The 19,848-nt window shown below is 43.6% G+C and overlaps 1 protein-coding gene across 6 annotated transcripts in view; it reads right to left on the bottom strand.

The window, feature by feature from the left end:
* Positions 1–18,213, bottom strand: part of ADD1 (adducin 1) — an 87,191-nt gene extending 68,978 nt beyond the window's left edge. For 2 of the 6 annotated variants that reach the window (XM_049630199.1, XM_049630200.1), the window contains exon 1: positions 18,009–18,213. The gene's annotated coding sequence lies outside the window, so the exon portion shown is untranslated. The remainder of the gene's footprint in view (positions 1–18,008) is intronic. The other 4 variants (XM_049630196.1, XM_049630202.1, XM_049630201.1 and 1 more) reach the window with 3 other exon arrangements.
* Positions 18,214–19,848: the final 1,635 nt, after the last annotated feature.

Here is a 19,848-nt window from a genome sequence, read left to right as displayed (position 1 = left end):
GAATAATGGTCACCAAAGACATTAGTTCTCATCCCAGGAGCCTGTAAATGTTATTTTACATGACAAAGACTGTGGAGATGTGATTAAAGATTTGGAAAGATGAGATTATCCTGGATTACCAAAATGCAATTGCCAATAAAAAGAACTGCAGAAGGAAATGTGACTACAGATTTATAAGACAAGAGGGTGGTGGGACCAGAACCGGAGACACAGAAACTGGAGCAAAGCGGCCACAAGCCAACGAAAGCCGGCAGCCATAAGCTGGAAGACGCAAGGAGCAAATTCTCCTCTAAGAAACTCCAGAGAAGTTACAGCCTTGCCATCACCTTGACGTCAGTTCCATGGTACTGATTTTGGACTTCTGGCCTCCAGAACTACAAAACAATAATCTCTGTTGTTTAAAGGTACCAAGTTTTAGGTAATTTGTTATGGTATCCACCAAAGGAAAAATTAAGCAAAAACAAATATATCAATAAAGCATAAGCACAGAACATAAAAGTTTGCAAGTAAATGGATGAAAATAGGTATTCCAGGCAAACACCAACCAAAAGAAAGCTGAAGTTTCTGTGTTAATATGAAACCAAAAAAAGACCATGGAAAATAAAAGCATTTACTTGGGACAGAAAAAGCCACTCCATAATGATAAAAAGTTCATTTCAAGAGAAAGATTAAAAATAATAATAAAATAGTCTCAAGACATATGAAGCAAAATTTGCTGGAACTCAGAGAGAAACTGACAAATCTACCATCATAATGGGGAACTAAAACATTGCTCAATTATTAATAGGCAAAGAAGTCTTTGCCTTCTGGCTGGCTCAGCCACCTGGCTGGCTCAGTTGGAAGTGTGTTGATCTCGGGATAGTGAGTTCAAACCCCACATTGAGTACAGAGATTACTTACACACATACATACAAGAATGTATGTTCTTCTCTAGAATACAAAAAACATTCATAAATATTAACCTCACCTCTGGATAGAAATTTTTTAAATCTCAAATTCCGGGGTGCATGGGTGGCTCAGTCAGTTGAGTTTCTGATTTTGTCTCAGGTCATGATCTCGCGGTTCATGGGTTCATGCCCCACATCAGGCTCTATGCTGACAGCTCAGAGCCTGGTGCCCGCTTAAGATTCTGTGTCTCCTGGGGCATCTGGGTGGTTCAGTTGGTTAAGTGTCTGACTTTGGCTCAGGTCACAATCTGGTAGTCTGTGAGTTCAAGCCCCACGTTGGGCTCTGTGCTGACAGTTCAGAGCCTGGAGCCTGCTGTGTCTGCGTCTCTCTCTGCCCCTCCCCACTCACACTCTGTCTCTCTCTCAAAAATAAACATTAACAAAAAAACTTTTTTAAAGATTCTGTCTCCCTCGCTCTCTGCCCCTCCCCCACTCACACTTGCTCGCGCTCTCTCTCTCTCTCTCTCTCTCTCAAAAATAAATTAAAAATACAAACCATTTCTCTGGTCACAATGCAATTAAAACATATCAATAATAGAAATTTAAAACTTTTTACATGTGTATTAAATATATATGTATACGTATGTATGTATACATACGTATACATACGTATGCATACATAAACATATATATTTCAAAATTTAAAAGCACACTTATAAACAACTAATGGGCCAAAGCAAAAATCATAATGAAATTTTAAACACACATAATGAAAAGATAATACTTGAAAACTACTGGCTTCCCTAAAGAGCTACTTTTAGAGAAAGGTAGACTTAAACACTTTAAGTGACCAACTTCTAAGAACTTAGAAAAAGAATAAACTTCACACATTCAGCAATCCATAACCCTCCCTATGCTTTATTTATTTTTTCTAATCCTTAAAACAACTCTGAAACTTAGATTATAGCTATAGCTAAAAATGTGCTGATTACCTGAGTTTAAAAGCACAAACCACATGTCCTTTCACGGGGAAAAAAAAAAATGTATGTACATCACATCTCAAAACGCAATTCATGTATCCACTCTGGCAAACGACACGCAGCCTTGATTTTTACTGGGAATGAAGATGATGTCATGGCTTTTTTCCCAGCACAGTGAAATCTGGGGTCAATGGCCTCAAAAGCTGAAATAATGTACAAATAACAAAAAAAAAAGTGCTGGCAATCTCCCATAGTTGTAGTCATGAAAATCTGCACTATTTTCATGAGGATTCTACTTCATCCTAATGCATTATGAAGCAACAAAAATGGAAATTATCCACCAAGAAAAATTAAAATATACTTTAAAACAGAACTGTTAGATTTTTAAGAACTGTTAGCTTTATTTTTATAAGATACAAATGATAACAGTGACTGTGGGTGAGCAGCATGAAACATCTCAATGATTCCAACAGCCCTAACAGGCATCCATCTCGTGTCCCTCCCAAAGACGCGAGCAGGAGCACCTGTGCAGCCTCATGGGCTTATTCTCTGACCTGAAGAGCCATGAGCCCTACAAATGGGACCTCTGTTCTTGTTATCTTCAATTCCTCAATGCTCAGTACAAATCCTGGTAGATGGAAGTCTTTTTAAAAAGTTCAGTAAGGGGCGCCTGGGGGGCTGAGTCAGTTGAGCGTCCAACTCCGGCTCAGGTCCTGATCTCATGGTTCATAGGTTCAAGCCCCGTGTAGGGCTCTGTGCTGACAGCTCGGAGCCTGGAGCCTCCTTCATATTCTGTGTCTCCCTCTCTCTGCCTCTCCCCCACTTGTGTGCTTCCTCTCTCTCTCAAAAATAAATAAACGTTTAAAAAAAACAAAACCTTCGGTGAATTAAAAAGTCTCCTAAACGCTATTATCATTTAGCAACTAGAGACAAAGAAAATTCATACTTTCATCGCTTGACTAAAAGTTAGAAAAGAAATGCTTCCTTTCCCTGAAGAAATTCCATGGTTTCTAAAACAATCAGTCTAACACCCTAGGCAAAAACAGAGCACATTAAATATTCCAGATTCTCTAAGTCAAGGTCATTCCTGATATTCATGCTGTCAAAATACATTGTGCTTCAGTCCCTGGAGATGATGCTCCACACAAACTGAGATAGGGAGTATCTGGATCGTGGGGTTACTAGTTCCCCAAAGATGAGTGCATTAATGTCACATCCCTTCCTACTGAAGTAGACAGGCCTAAAGGGAGCTCATTTCAGGAGACTCGAGCACCATTTCTAATCCTCACTGCCTGCCTGAAGCTCTGTGCAACAATAACTTGATTAATGGTATCATCTGGGAATGAGGTTGGCCTGTTAACTAAAATATTCTTAAGTCTTGGAAAGCATGTTTAACCACAAAGTCCTTGCTAAGCTGCAAAAACGTACAGCTGTACGTGACACAAATATCTCTGCACAGAGCTTTGACTTACTAAAAAAAAAAAAAAACACACACACAATGGTAGCAGTTAATAAACAGGGCTCGCTATTGCTTTTCTGTGCCTTTCGCTATTAGCATCCACTTCTCCCTAGTCTATGAGGATTCTACTTCATCCTAATGCATTATAAAGCAATACAAATGGAAATTATCCACCAAGAAAAAATAAAATATACTTTAAAACAGATCTGTTAGAACTACTCTATACACTGGAAAAGAGGAAAGAAAGGGAAAGTGCACACGGACAGCACACCTGTGCACCATAAGCAGTCACAAGTTCTCCCTGTGGCCCCACGACGCTTTCTAGTTAGACGGGACCGTTAGTGTCACTACTCCTACAGAAAGGAAAAGGAGTTCAGACAACTTCACCAACTCGATCCAGGGCCACACACCCTGAGCAGCAGAGCTGGCACTGCATCCTGACACCATGTCCCCAATCCCCAGTGCTACACCAACCGTCGACCACGGACTCGCTGCGTGAGCCTGAGCTCCTAATGCAGCATTTGCAGGTTTACGGTTGGACTGAGATACCATAAACTTCACCCAATTAAAGTGTGCAGTTCAGCAGTTTCTCGTTTATTCACAGAGATTGCAACCTTCATCACAATCTAATTTTGTAACATGTTCCACACCCAAGAAGAAACCCCCCCCACACACAGTCTCTCCCCGGCTCTCCCCACTCCCCCCACTCGTACTCCGTCCTCTTCCCCGTTTCTCTTTGGCTTAGCATAAGGTTTTCCAAGTTCGTCCATGTGAAGCATGTATCAACACTTCATTCTTTGTTGTTGCCAAATACTGCTCCACTGCATGGATATACCACATTTTGTGTATCATCTATCAGTTCATAGACATTTGGGGTTGTTCCTATCTTTCAGCTATTAAGAATTACACTGCTGTGAACATCCATGCACCAGCTTTTGTGTGGATGGATGTTTTCACGTGGCATTTGCATTTTCAAAGTGTTTTAATAACATTCTCTCCTTTGTATCTTTTTTTTTTAATGTTCATTTATTTTTGAGAGAGAGAGAGAGAGAGAGAGAGAGACAGAGTGCGAGTGGGGGAGGGGCAGAGAGGGAGACAGAAGCAGAAGCGGGCGCCAGGTTCTGAGCTGTCAGCACATAGCCCGATGTGGGGCTCGAACTCACGAACCGTGAGATCATGACCTTAGCCAAAGTCAGATGCTTCACTGAATGAGCCAACTAGGTGCCCCTCTCTTTTGCATCTTAAAACTGCTTCATTTTGTGATGGAGAAAACTGAGGCTCAGAGCAGTCAAGTGACTTTTTCACCTACTGCTCAATCACTCTCAGTTAACCAGCAGTAAACCCACACCTTCCAGCTGAAGACGGGCTCCTTCACAACCCTACACTGCTCCATCTCCCCTGCAGGGAATTTCAAGCAAGAGCAAGCAGATGAGAAGAACCGTAATTGTAGATACAAGTCATTCTAAGTCAATCCATAAGGCAAATTTACATTGAGCCTTTCGGAGTAAGAGAAGGGAAGAGCAAACAAAGTGCTCAGGACAGGGTATTCTAAAGGTCCCCCTCAAGCGATGGCCTTCTCTTCCCCGTGCAGACTGCAAAAGCTGCCACTGCAGGGCACCGTGCAGGCACACAAGGAATAGATACCTACTGAGTCCTGTCCCTGTGGGCAGCCGGGGGCCTGGTGCAAGCCTGCACGTGCCTGCGGGTTCCATCATGACATCAGCCTCTGGGGGCTGGATGCAGAGCTAATTTGTTCTGATACAGGTGACAATATCTAGGGGGCACAAAGTACTATGGCCAGTTGTATAACTTCTCTTTCCCAACCTCCTGAAACAGTTGCTAGGCTTACGGTATTTCTGGTAATACAGTTCAGAAACAAAGGTTCATAATTACATGAGTAATATGTAACAGCCATTTACTGACAGCCTGCTAGGTACCAGGTACCTTACAATAACTGTGTAAGTTAGTTATGTGGAAACACTTTATTTGGGGGAAACATACCGCTAGTGGGAGGACAAGTCGGTGTAACTTCTAAGAAGCAAAATTTGGAAACAGCTATGGAAGCCAAAGCGCAAATATCCTCGGACCAGGCAATGCACTCCTCGGAATATCCCTATAAATATACTTCAGAGTGCCCAAAGATGGAGATGCAAGAATACTAACTGAAACATTTTGTAACAGCAAGATTCAGAAAACAAACATCAATCAATACAGCAGTGATTAAATGACAGTCTACTTGTAAAATAGGATGCGTGAGACTTAAGGAGAACGAAATAGATTTGTGTGTGCTGATGTTGTGCGTTCTCTGAGATGTATTAAGGCAGAGCACGATCAATGTCACCATGTGTAGCTATTTCTTATTTTTTTCTCATACAGTTTATTAAATTTTCTGCAACCTGTTCCTTGTTTGTTTGCTTTAAGTGAGCTCCATGCCCAATGGAGCCTGAACCCATGGCCCCGAGATCAAGTCGCACGCTCTACTTACTGAGCCAGCCAGGCACCTCTAAAAGAGGTATATGTGCCAACCACCCTTCTGGCTGTGTGATCTCAGGCAAGTTACTTAACAGCTTCCTCATCTTCAAAGCGGGATAACAACAGTACTTCCCACACAGTGCTCAATAAAAAATTACCTGTGGCTACTGCTGTAATTTAACGATTATAGAATCATGACACTACCATAATAGTAACATTAGTAATTTCACTGTTGCTGTTATTAGATGGGCTCCAAAAACAAAAAATCCATTTCATACCTACACTTCCCAGCGTCAGGCATTAGGCAGATACGAGAAACCGACCTTCGCCATCTGCTCCGTCTCCTCGAGCTCACGGCCTAGCTGTGACACCTAGCCCACGTGGCCTGCCCTGGTCGGTATCTGCCACCGACAGGCAACAAAAAACACCGTGTGGTGAGATGGAGCTCCACTCCCACTGCCCAAACACCTGCTCCCAGACACACAGAGATTGGAGCTCTGATCAAATGTCACCTCCTCAGTCAATTCCGTCCTCCATCTAAAATAGATCCTGCTGCCATCATCCTCTATTTCCCCATGCCTCCAGTCTTCACAGCAGTTACTACTACCTAATGTAACATTCATTCCTTATCTCTCATTCTAGAATAGAAGTTCCCCAGAGGGGGAATGTGTCTGTCTGCTGTGCCTACAAAAATACCCAACATGTAAGAGGTGCTCAGTAAGTATACATGAAGAGCTGGGACTGATATACAAGTTAACATGGAACAGAAAATGTGCTTGCAAAATAACATTTTTAAAAATTACTGTTGTTATTTTATCCTGGCAGAGAGGGTTCTCAAGGCACTGTTAAAAGATAAGTGTCCTACAGACTCTAGTCCTACTGTATTTAAAATGCTAGCTTTTGGGGCGCCTGGGTGGCTCACTCGGTTGAGCGACCGACTTCGGCTCAGGTCATGATCTCACGGTTTGTGAGTTCGAGCCCCGCATCGGGCTCTGTGCTGACAGCTCGGAGCCTGGAACCTGCTTCTGATTCTGTGTCTCCCTCTCTCTCTGACCCTCCCCCACTCATGCTCTGTCTTTCTCTGCCCCAGAAATAAATAAACATTAAAAAAAATTAAAAAAAAAATAAAATGCCAGCTTTTTCCTATATAGCATAAACTCATTTAAAAAAAAAAAAGCCTTGTCAAAATACACTGAACACTTATAAACTAACAACTATCAGAAACAACGTACATTAGTCATAACAACTGTTTAAAAAGATACTTCTGGAATAAAGCTCAAAGGGTAAAATGAATTAAACTTGTTCCCCTTCATTCTTTCCAATTCAAGTTTCCTGCATGTAGGTCAGAATAAGCATTAACTATTAAACAGTTCTGTTAAAATTTAATATTATGCTATGTTAAGATTCCTAACTATTTTAAGGAGACATGTGATTGCCAGTAAGCACTGACCAAACTAAGGGGGCATTAACATATTTACTGTTACTAACCAAATCTTAGATTCAGTTTTGAAAACCTTAAAAAATAGGGAATTCAAAAAAGGACATCCCTTCTACTTGCCAAAATAACTTCGCAAAGTGTGGAGGAAAATAAAAACAAAACGACATGTAGGATTCACAAGTTCACAAGTAAGTAGGTATTTTTTAGTGAATTTAGATTCTCAAGAAGGCTATGAACTTAACCTATATAAAAAGAAAAAGAAAATGTTGCAATTCACCAATTTTCCACCGAGAAAAATTTTAAAGTCCTGCTGCTGACATAACAGAACAATCTTCAAGAATATTTATAGGAAAAAATAACTCTTGATAACACAACAATGTAAAATTTACAAGGCCTGGTATCTAATAAAAAATTACCCAACAAGCAAAGAACAGGAAAATATAACCCATATTGAGAAAATAATCAAAACTAACCCAGAGCTGAAAGATAAGTTAAAATTAGCAGACAAGATCATTAAAACAGTTGGTAAAACTATATTCTGTATTTTCAAAATCTTAAGTAGAGAATTGGAAGATATAAAAATACAAATAAGGGCACCTGGGTGGCTCAGCCAGTTGAGCATCCGACTCAATTTCGGCTCAGGTCAAGATCTCACAGTTGTGGGATTGAGTGCCTCATCAGGTTCTACACTGAGCATGGAGTCTGCTTGGGATACTCTCCCTCCCTCCCTCTCTCTCTCTCTCTCTCTCTCTCTCTCTCTCTCTGCTCCTCCCTGCTCATGCTCTCTCTCTCTCTCTCTCTCAAAATAAATAAACTTTAAAAAATTTTAATAATAGATAAAATAAAATAAAAAATTAAAATGATGCAAATAGAACTTTTTAATTTAATGTTACTTATTTTTGAGAGAGAGACAGAGGCAGAGCATGAGCAGGGGAGGGGCAGAGAGAGTGGTAGACACAGAATCTGAAGCAGGCTCCAGGCTCCGGGCTGCCAGCACAGAGTTTAAAGTGGGGCTCGAACTCACAAACTGTGAAATCATAACCTGAGCTGAAGTTGGACATTTAACCAACTGAGCCACCCAGGGTCCCATGATACAAACAGAACTTCTAAAGATGAAAGCCACAAGGATCTAGGAGTACTGATTCATAGGGGCGCATGTACCCCAATGTTTACAGCAGTGCTATCAACAATAGCCAAATTATGGAAAGAGCCCAAATGTCCATCAAATGATGAATGGATAAAGATGTGGTTTATATATACAATGGACTACTACTTGGCAATGAGAAAGAATGAAATCTTGCAATTTGCAATAATGTGGATGGAACTGGAGAGTATTACACTAAGTGAAATAATTCAGTCAGAGAAAGACAGATATCATGTTTTCATTCATATGTAGAATTTGAGAAAGTTAACAGAAGACCATTGGGGAAGGGAACAGAAAAATAAGTTATAAACAGAGAGGGAGGCAAACCATAAGACTCTTAAATACAGAGAACAAACTGAGGGCTGATGGGGGGTGGGGAGGGGAGAGGAGAAAATGGGTGATGGACACCGAGGAGGGCACTAGTCGGGATGAACACTGGGTGTTGTATGTAAGCAATGAATCATGGGAATTTAAGAGAAAGAGCTAAGAGCACACTGTACACACTGTATACATACACTGTATGTTAGCTAACTTGACAATAAATTATATTTAAAATATATATGTACAAAAGTAAAAAAATAAAAATAAAGATGAAAGCTACAATGCGTAAGATGAAAAATTACATTGAACAAGACTAACGGTAGATTAAACACTGCAGAAGAAAAATTAGTGAATGTGAAGATACAGTAATAAAAACTATCCAAAATGAAACCTACAGAGAAAAGACAATCGAATAAAAGGGCATCAGTGAGCTGTGGGATAACTTTTAATGGTGTAACATGCATGGGATTGGAGCCCTCAAAGCAGACAACATGGAGAAGGAACAGAAAAAAGTGTGAAAAATAATGGCCTAGATTTTCCCAAACGTGATGAACACTACAAACCCAAAGATCCAAGAAAAAAAGCTCAATGTACCCCACAAGCACAAAAACATGTACACAAATCACATCAAAATACGACTGCTCAAAACCAGTAACAGGGAAAAATTTTTAAAGCAGCCGTAAAAAAGGACATGTCACGTAAAAGAACGAAAATTAGGATGACAGATTTCTTGCAGGAAATGTTGCAAGTAAAAACACAGTGAAGCAATACCTTTTGAAAAAGTAAAAATTAAAAGGGTTGAGCCCAACAGTTTCAAGTTCCAAGTCTTCTGGCTCAAATCTACACACCTCTGTGTAGCAAACTTCCATGGCAATACCACCTTTGAATTGCAAGGATTACATTTTCTTAGATGTAATATACCAGACATCTGCTTTCTTAGTGCATACACCCAAAAGGCAGGAGATAAATATTTGCTGGGAGTTCATCTAAGAGAATTTACTGCAACCTGTGGGCCAGGTATAATGCTACCAGTTCACTTACGTTATATCTAATCCCCATAAATATGCCAAATGAAGTAGGAAATAGCTCCTGTTTTACAATTCAGGAAACAAGGGGTTAATTTGGCATAGAAAATTACACAGTGAGGTGTAACCAGGTCTTTCTAATTCCAAATAGCTCTTTCTATTAAAGTACAATTGAAATAAAGGGAAAACGTAAAATACAAAAGTTCATTCTGGAACAGAGCTAGAATAATAAAATGGAGAATTCTATTCAAAGAAAGTAAAGCAGATTTCTTCATGAAAACAAACAACAGTCTTTTTTCCACTTATTATAAGGAACAGGCCCCCAACAACTGCCCTATGCCCAATATGACATGGTGTTTCAGAACAGTGTTTCTCATACACAGTTCCTTAATGGATGCAACAAAACACAGGCCACTAGCAGACAAAACAATTTGGTTCAGGAGAGAGGTCTAGTTCGATCTAATGATAAAACTTAGACCCTGGCCAGAAATCAGCAAGTCATGATTCCCCCCCCACCCCCAACCCAGCCAGATGCTTTTATAAGGGCCACAAGTTAAGATTAATATTTAAAGGTTGAAAAAAATGATATTAAACATAAATAATAACAGATGATAGACATGCAAATCAATTCAGATTTCAGCGTCCATAAAGAAGGTTTTATTGGAACAGTCATGCACATTCATTTGCATATTGCCTATGGCTGCTTCCTGCAACAACAGTAGAGCTCAACAGTTGCAACAGAGACCCTACAACTCTCAAAGCCTGAAATACCTATTATCTGGCCCTTTACAGAGAATTTGCCAACCACTGCTTTAAGGGAACAGATGACCCACACCACTTTTAACAATCTGCCATGAACGTTACTCCTCACAACTTAGCTTTTAAAAAATAACTGAAGATCGCTAACGCAACAACTATTTCTTGAGGACCTACTCTGTGCCAGGCATTGTGCTGGACTCAAAGACAGCAGTAGTGAGGCACAGCCCTTGCTCTCACAGGGAAGACCAGGACCAACAGTTATAATCAGCTGCCTACAGTGTCAGGACTGAGTATACACAAGGAAGGCAGCACAGCCTGGTGGTTAAGAGCATCGTCTGTGGAGTCAGGCAGCCTTGGTCTGAATCCCAGCTCCACCACCTAACTGTCTGACCTTGGCAATCATCTACACTCCCTTAGTGTTTTCACAGATAATCTCATGAGCACTGAACAGGATTGTTGTAAGGATTAAATGAGCTATTACATAAAAGCACAACGCCTGGCCTATAGCAGGTACTTAAAAAGACGAAAATTCTAGTTTATAAACTCAATTTTAGAAATTCTGTCTTGCTAATTGAAAGCACATCCCTGGTTTTCAACAATTATTTAAACAGAGAGAAGGACAAACCTCAGCAGAAAATCCAGAGGCACTTCACATGACACACACACCCAATGTGGAAGAAACACCACCTGCACAGAATGGTCGTCTTGGGCCCACTCAACACTCACTGAATGGGGGACCACTGTTCTGGGGAGTACATCTGAATCACCTGGTCCAAGGTTGGAATTCAGCAGGTCTAGATGGGATTCCTGCATGTGTGTTTAAACCACAGCCATCAAACGTGGTGACACAAAATCTAATCTTAAGAAACTTCCCATTTCTCCTTCACAGAATGATATTTCCCCTTTACCCACCGTGCCCAGCTCTCAAGGGTGACTTTAAACTCTACCTTCTTTATGTAGCCTTCCCTGAAGCTTCACGACCTTATGTTTTTAGCTATCATTGTCTTAAGAGTGTGACTTAATTTCCCAAAGACTTAAAGAAACTGAATCTTAAATCACTCATTCCACAAATATTTACTGGGCACCTACTGTGTGCCTGGTTACCATGCTCAGAGCACTGTGGGAAGCAAAACCAAGGTGTTGTAAGAGATAAAACTGGAGATATATATGGGAAGAGGCCAAGCCTTGAAAGCCCGGTCCAGGAGCTCTGGATTTACGGCCCAGGGAGAATTGATGAAAAGCTCTAAGAAAGGAAGTGTCATGGTCTAGTCTGTGACTCAGAACTCGTTCTAGCAAAAACACAAAGGGGCCAGCTTAAACAGCAAATAAATATGCTCTCTGCCTTCATAAAGTATGCTTGCTATGGGGAAAAAAAAACATGAGTAAATAAACAAATCATTAAAATTGAAGGACACAAGAAATGTCTGAGTTAGTAACAGGGGAAACCTACTTGAAAGAGGGAGGCAGGATAGGGAGAGTCTCTTTAAGGGACTTTTATGCAGGGGACTAAAAGAGAAGGAGCTGGCCATGCGGAGTGGTATAAGTGTTCACTCTAAGCAAAGAGATCAATGTGTGATTCCCTAAATGGGAAGAGCGGGCCTCCAGGAAAATCACTGTAAATGCAGGATAAATGAGCAAGCAGAATGACAGAAAGTGAGCTTGGAGATCATGTTAAGAAACTTGGATTATGTCGTTAAATATAAATGGGAAGTCACTGGGTTTTTGTTTGTAAGATGACTTATTTTATTCTGAGTACATAATCCAACTACATGAAATATAGGATATATATCCAAAGATATATAAACTTATCCCATGAAGAGTAATTCTCCCTCCCATGCCATCCCTCAGCCACAGTTCCCTGTCCCTAAAGGCAACCACTTTTATCAATCTTTGAAAGGTTGCAAGAAAGACAGACCATGATCTAATTTATATTACATGAATAAATCACCCTGGCTGAAATGTGGAAAATGGGTAGGAAGGATGCAGGGAAACCAGCCGGAGGCTGCTGTGCTGGTCCAAGGGAGATGTGACGGCTGCTGGGCCCCAGGTGGTGATAGCAGAGATGGGACGGGACTGGTTCAGAATGCATGATGGAAGCATAATTGACAAAACTGATGTGAGCAAAAGAGCATTAATAACTACAGCTATAGGAACTGTTTTTCACCCCCTTAAAATCTATAGGCCTAATATTTTAGACTTTAAAGCTTAAATATCTCAGAATTCAGGGAACATGTATGTAGATAATAGGTGAGAGAACGATAGGTAAGACCAGAAACACGGATTACTACAATGTAATGTTAACAAATCAATTAATAATGGACTCGTGTGTCAATATGAGTTAGATGATTCTATCTCAGAAATGGACTTTGCAAAAAACCAACATAAAACAGTACTGCTGTAATTGAGGAGCTGAAATGGCAGCTATTAAAAAGAAAAAGAAAGATACAAAACTGAAGTCTTTAATATCTGTAGCTGTCAACCACCAAATAAAGACTAAAGTCTAGTCAACTGAATTTCTGAGTATGAAATCAAACCTATGAGAAGTATTTCCTTCCAATCTGATAACTTAAAATGTACCAGAGAATTCTCATTAACTCATAGTATAAGGGGGGAAAAGCCATTAATGGATAAGATTTTTAAGTTAAGTATTCATTAAAAAGCACTTACGTGGTATATCTGCATAATGGAGTATTATTCAGTCTTCAAAAGGAAAGACATCTTGCCACCTGCCACCAAATGGATGAACCTGGAGGACATTATGCTAAGTGAAGTCAGCCAGTCACAAAAGGACAAATACTGCATGATTCCACTTATACGAGGTATCTAGAGTAGATAAAATCATAGAGACAGAAAGAACAGAAGATGGGCTGAGGGCAAGGGCGAAGGTGGGGATATTGACTTATGGGCACAGAGTCCTAGTTCTACAAGATGAATGAGGTCTGGGATGGACGGTAGTGATGGCTGCACAACAACACGAATGTGTATACCAGGAACTGTACATTTACAAATGGTTAAGATGGTAAATTTTATGTTATATGTATTTCACCACAACTAAAAGAGGCCTTTTAAAGCACCATGAGATAATGTGTATATATTACTATCCATCTAATAAAGAGGAGGTATGAATATAACCATAAAATTAAAATATACAAAGGTTATCTATAGGGAAGAGAGGATAGGTGAAAATGAAGGGACAAAAAGAAGCTTCTTTGCCTATACCTTGTTTCATACGTTTGATTTTGAAAGACTTTTAATATTTTACGTCATTATAAAATAAAATTTTTAAAAAGCAATCCCTAAATATTGAAAGAAAAAAAAAACAAAACTATGCACCGAGTAGTAACAAAATCAGTGTAACTATTCTAAGCGACTTTTTTTTTTTTTAAGTTTACTTATTTGTTGGGGGGAGGGGGAAAGGGCAGAGAGAGAGGAAGAGAGAGGATCCCAAGCAGGCTCCACATGGTCAGCGCAGAGCCCAATGTGGGGCTTGAACCCACAAACCCATGAGATCATGACCTGAGCTGAAACCAAAAGTCAAATGCTCACCCAACTGAGCCCCCCAGGCACCCCTTTAAGTGACTTTAAAACACAATAATTTGACTTCATATCCCTCACAGGGATGCAAAACAACTCAAATTTTATTAGTCGATAGCAGTTTTAGTATTCTTCTTCTGAGACTCAGATGTGTATGGTGTGGGATGAAACAGTGAGTAGTTCGAATCAAGCTGTTTCCCTTGGAAGAAAAAAAGATACAGGTGTAAGATCAAGAAGGTTAAGTAGGTCTCTGTACAGTGACCTGTGATCCGTGCACTGAAAAGACCTAAAAACAGTGACCCAACCCAATAGCACAGAACTACCCCAGGACACAGACTGTCATTACTAAACACTGTTTTTCATTAAGAGAAACCAAGGCCCCTTGAAAAAATGGATGATTCCAGGGCTTGGGAAAGAAATGTACAAGATGAGCCTGGTGGGGTGTGTCACACTAGAATGAAGATCAAAGACTTGAGAGTCCTGTTTAAAGGATTTAGGAGTCAGACTGAATAGATTCCTATTGGACAAAGATTAGACAATCTCAGCATCAATAAAGACAATGTCTACAATGGATCGAACCATATCAAATATCAAGTATCAGTGAGTGACACCGATGACACACCATTGACACCGGTGACAATGACACAAGCATGCACAATTCACTGGCAACTTTTAGAGGATTCCAACTCATTTTGAGAACTAGTAAATAATGGAGAGGAATTAAGCATTCATCCTACTCTTCCCAAAAGAGCTAAAATTCAGGGTAACCAAATTACAGAGGAAACATTTCTCTTTATAGAAGCATTCCAGTTAATAAATGATGAAATTATAGGATTAAAATAACATTTTCCAAAGCCTAATAAAATAATGACTCCAGGCATTGAGCATCGAGGGTTGCTAACAAGACCACTAATCATAATCTGCCTACTATCCTACTGAGGTCTTTTTTGCCAAAAATAAATCCTGAATCTGATCACACCTTTTGATTTACCTACCGGTTTACAATCAATTCTGTGTAAACTACAATACAGAATAAAATCCAGACTGGATATAACTCCCCAGGACAAACCACTCACTGAGTTTCATCAAATAAGTCACAAAAGAAGACAAAAGATGGAGGGGGAACCTATAAATTAAAACAAGTCACAATGTATAAATAGCATTTGGATCCTCATTAAAACTGTTATTAAAAAACTAAGACAAGAAAATTGTAACATTGGTTGGGTATGTGAAGGTGGATGAGAAATTATTCATGTTCTGTGATGGTGGTACTTACGTTTATCTTTTTAAAAAAGATATGTAAATACACATACTGAAATATTTAAGTTAAAATGACACGAAATCTGGGTCTGGGGGGATACAGATAAAGACTGGCTAGGGGCACCCGGGTGGCTCAGTCAGTTAAGCGTCCAACTCTGGATCTCAGGTCATGACCTCATGGTTTGTGAGATGGAGCCCCGTCTGGCATTGGGCTCTGCACTGACAGCTCAGAGCCTGCTTGGGATTCTCCCTCCCTCACTCGTGCTCTCTCTAAAAAGACTGGGGTGCCTGGGTGCCTCGGTTGGTTAAGCATCCAACTCTTGATTTCGGCTCAGGTCATGATCTCACGGTTCAAGAGATCCTGCATCGGGTTCCATGCTGACAGTATGGAGCCTGCTTGGGATCCTCTCTCTCTCTCTCTGCCCCTCCCTCCCTCTCTCAAAAAATAATAAACTTAAAAAAAAATAAAAAGACTGGCTATTAACACCTGTTTAAGCTGGATAAGGGTAAGCAGAAGCAGGGAATTACTACACCATTCTCTACACGTGCATGAGAACAATTAAAGATGTAAAATAAATAAGTCAATTTATACTTTTAGTTTCATATAATAAAAACATCTTTCTTATCGTCAAACTGTTAAAAGTTGAGTCAATCAAGGTAAATTTTAACACTGGTTGGATATGTGTTTTTCTAACAATATTTTTTAAAGTATCTTTTAAGGCACTTCAGTATTTACTCTTCTGACAATACAGCCACTACTGGAAAGAACTAACTGGGAGCTATTATCTACAGAAACAGCCTTTACGGTAAAGTCTGCAACACAAAGCTGAACACCAAACATAACCTTATCAGTACCAGATAATGCCAAAGAGTTAAAGGAGAAAACGGCCGGCTGTACAAATTAACTTTCAGAGAGAAAACTATCCCACCTTTTGGAAACCGGGTAGAATTTACATTTAGGGCATGCAGTGAGCCTCTGTGGCTGAAATCTAAACGCACCGACAAGCAGTAAAAACAAACCATACCAGCTGTCCTGCTGCAAACCACACCAAAACTCGGAAAAGCAGTTCTGACTGCCAAAACCGTTCACTTCCTTTAAAAACACCTCTACGGGGGCACCTGGGCGGCTCAGTTAAGCATCAGACTCTCGGTCCCAAGCTCAAGTCACGATCTTACAATCCACGAGTTCAAGCTCGGCATCCGGCTCCGCGCTGACAGTGCAGAGTCCGCTTGGGATTCTCTCTCTGTGTGCCCCTCCCCTGCTTGCTCTTTCTCTCTCAAAAATAAATAAATAAACTTAAAAAAAAAAAAAAAAGCCTTTACTCTTCTAGCTTTCCCCACAGTCAGATTGGAGGAATATATTAAAATTTTGGATTTAAAAAAATAACTTAGACATTGCTAGCATCGGCCCATTATTTTTTTTTTTAATTTTTTTAATGTTTATTTATGAGACAGGGAGAAACAGAGGATGAACGGGGGAGGGTCAGAGAGAGAGGGAGACACAGGATCTGAAACAGACTCCAGGCTCTGAGCTGTCAGCACAGAGCCCGATGCAGGGCTCGAACTCATGGACCGCGAGATCATGACCCGAGCCGAAGTCGGACGCTTAACGACTGAGCCACCCAGGCGCCCCTAGCATCGGCCCATTAATTGAAGGCTGAATTTTACAATCTCACCCTGATACAATTCACGCTCCCGGCCAGATACGCCCTCCCCGCTCTGGTGCCTGAACTCTTACTCCTCCACACGCACTCGCTTTCACTGGAGGCCTCTATTGTGGTTTTTGCAAAGGAGACAGAGTGGACCGAGCCTATTTCTAATCCCCACTAAGATTTCAATGCGTTTTTCACGCATATAAAAATAAAAATCTTTCCGTAATAACTTACGAGCAATACATGCAGCTATTACACGTGTTTTTATCCTTAGGAATTTAACAGTTGCCTTATGGCATTTAGGCATAAAATTATATGATCACACCACCAGCAGTTTCAGGTTAACCAAAATATTTACTTCAAGGTAGATGTGCAAGAGGTGAACACAAATCACCTACAAAACACCCTGAGCCGTAATTGCAAGGGTACCAACAAATGTTATTGTTAAAGGCAGAAGCCCTCTGAAACCTCCCCAGAACAAACGAAAACCAAGCACAGAGAGGGAGGAAGAGGACCGCCAGCCCCTCAGTAACTCCCATGTGCAGGCAGGTTGGGCTGGCACACCCCGTCGTCTGTGGAAACACCAGAGCCCACCGGCAGCACCGGATGCTCGCGACCGTGCCCAAGCCCCGAGCCGTGGGCGCTGCAGGCCACAGATGGGGCCGTCGCGAGCACCCGCCGACCCAGCGCCGGGTCCCGCGCCTCCTCTTCCTCGCTGACCCCCGACGCCCACCAACCAGCCCGCGGCGAGCTCCCGGGGCGCTCCCACGGAGAAGTCCGAGTGGCCAGGGATGTGCAGAGCGCCGTCCCCTCCGCACCCGGTCACCGCTGACGACCGCACCGCGGGGACCCCTCCCAGCGCGCCCCGGCGCCCGACTGGAGACCCGCCAGCGCCCCGCCCGGCGCAGCCCCCCACGCTCCGCGGAGGCCCCCGCGGGCCGCCCGCCTCCACCCGGCCTCCCGCGCCGCTCGGGCGCCGCCGCCGCCGCCGCCGCAGGCCCCGCGGCCCGGCCTGCAGCTCCCGGGCCGCTCCGCCGCGCTCTGGGCCCCGCCGCCGCCCCTGCGAGCGGGCCTCACCTCAGGGGCGAATCGCAGGCAGCGCACCGGCTCCCAGGTCCGAGTGCGGCCGCCGCTCGTCGGCTCCGGCTCGGGCTGGGGCTCGGGCTGGGGCTCGGGCTCCGCCCCCTATCCGCCGCGCTCACCCCAGCCCGCAGCTCCGGCCGGCCCGGCCTCTCCGCCCCCTCAGCCCCTGGCGCTGCCCCCGCCGCCGGAGCTGGGTGCGGCCTGCGGCACCGCAGCCCAACAACGCGCTACCCCATAGGCCCATCCCGCGCCGCACCGCCCAGCAAATCTTGCTGCGATTGGCTGACCGTGAGGCGGGCCTTGCAGAGGGGGCGGGGCTCGCGCTGGAGGGGGAGGGTAAGGGCGGAGGCCCCGCCTGCGGCCGCCGCGGATCCCAGAGGCCCCACCGGCTGCGGCCCAGCGCGCCCCCTACGCGCAGGGGAGGGTCCCAGCTACCTGCCGGCTGGGCAGGTGCGTGGGCACCGGGGGTCGCGGCCTCACAGGCCTCGTCACGGACGCAGGTGGGCCGGCTCTGCCAGCGGCGCCTGCTCTCCCGGACCCGCTTGTGCACTCGCGCGTTGTGCACTCGCGCGTTGTCGCGGCCCAGACCCTGGTGAAAGACTCGTGCGGGCCAGGTGCCCTGGGATGCGCAGCAGGCGTCCCAAACCGTCCCGTTCCCGGCCTGGGTGGGCATCCGCTCCCTGCCCACCTCGCGGACTCCTCCAGCGCACGGACCCTTGGACCCGGCCCCCGTGAGCCTGGCCCTGTGCTTGTTTCTGTCCAGAAGCCCCGCAGAGCAGCGGGCGGGACCAGAGGCCGAGTTTGAGGCTGGCAGCCTGGGTGGAGTCAGGACAAGGGGGTCTGTGGATGGTGATAAGGCACCACACACAGGGTGGCCACCTGGTGCCCAGGGCCTACCCTGCTGATGCTTGATGAACGAGCACCGTTCTCCGCAGAGCCAGTAGAATGAGTCTAGGCGGGGGCATTGGCAAGACCAGGACACCTGCCAGTGACCTGGAGGCTAGCCTAGAGACCAGACCAGCACCTCTTAACCTCTCCCTCCTGTTGTCTCATCTGAATACCCCCAAAAGGCCCAGGAGACAGGGAGGCAGAATTTCTTGTTCCCTTTATACCATAGGAAGCTGAGGCCCAGCACTGGGCAGGGGAAGAACAGCGTGGAACCCAAACCTCCCTCCTCAGCAGGAACCTCTTTGGCTTTGCCCCCAGAAGACTCAGGGATATTGTGTATGGGTAACAGTCAGTGATCTCTGATCTTGGGGCACTTCCAGACAAGACTCCATAATTATGTCAGTCATTTTTTTTTTAATGTTTATATATTTTTTTAAGTGTATTTACTTTTATTTAAGAGGGAGCGGGTGGGGGAGGGGCAGAGAGAGAATCCCAAGCAGGCTCTGCCCTGTCAGCACAGAGCCTGATGCAGGGCTCGAACCCACCAACTGTGAGATCACGACTTAAGCTGAAACCAAGAGCCAGAGGCTTAACTGACTGAGCCACCCAGGCGCCCTGTTTATTTATTCTTGAGAGAGAGACACACAGAGCATGAGCGGGGAAGGGGCAGAGAGAGAGGGAGACACAGAATATGAAGCAGGCTCCAGGCTCCGAGCTGTCAGCACAGAGCCTGACACAGGACTCGAACTCACAAATTGTGACATCGTGACCTGAGCCAAAGTCGGATGCTTAACCGACTGAGCCACCCAGGCACCCCAGTCACTTCTTTTTAAAGAGATTGATTGAGGGGTGCCTGGGTGGCTCAGTCAGTTAAGCCGTCCGACTTCGGCTCAGGTCATAATCTCACGGTTCATGAGTTCCAGCCCCGCATCAGGCTCTGTGCTGA

Source organism: Panthera uncia, chromosome B1 (assembly GCF_023721935.1).
Source record: "Panthera uncia isolate 11264 chromosome B1, Puncia_PCG_1.0, whole genome shotgun sequence".
In the NCBI taxonomy this organism is placed as follows: Eukaryota; Metazoa; Chordata; class Mammalia; order Carnivora; family Felidae; genus Panthera; species Panthera uncia.
Note: the sequence above shows the minus strand (reverse complement) of the source record. Positions and strands in the feature narration are given on the sequence as shown.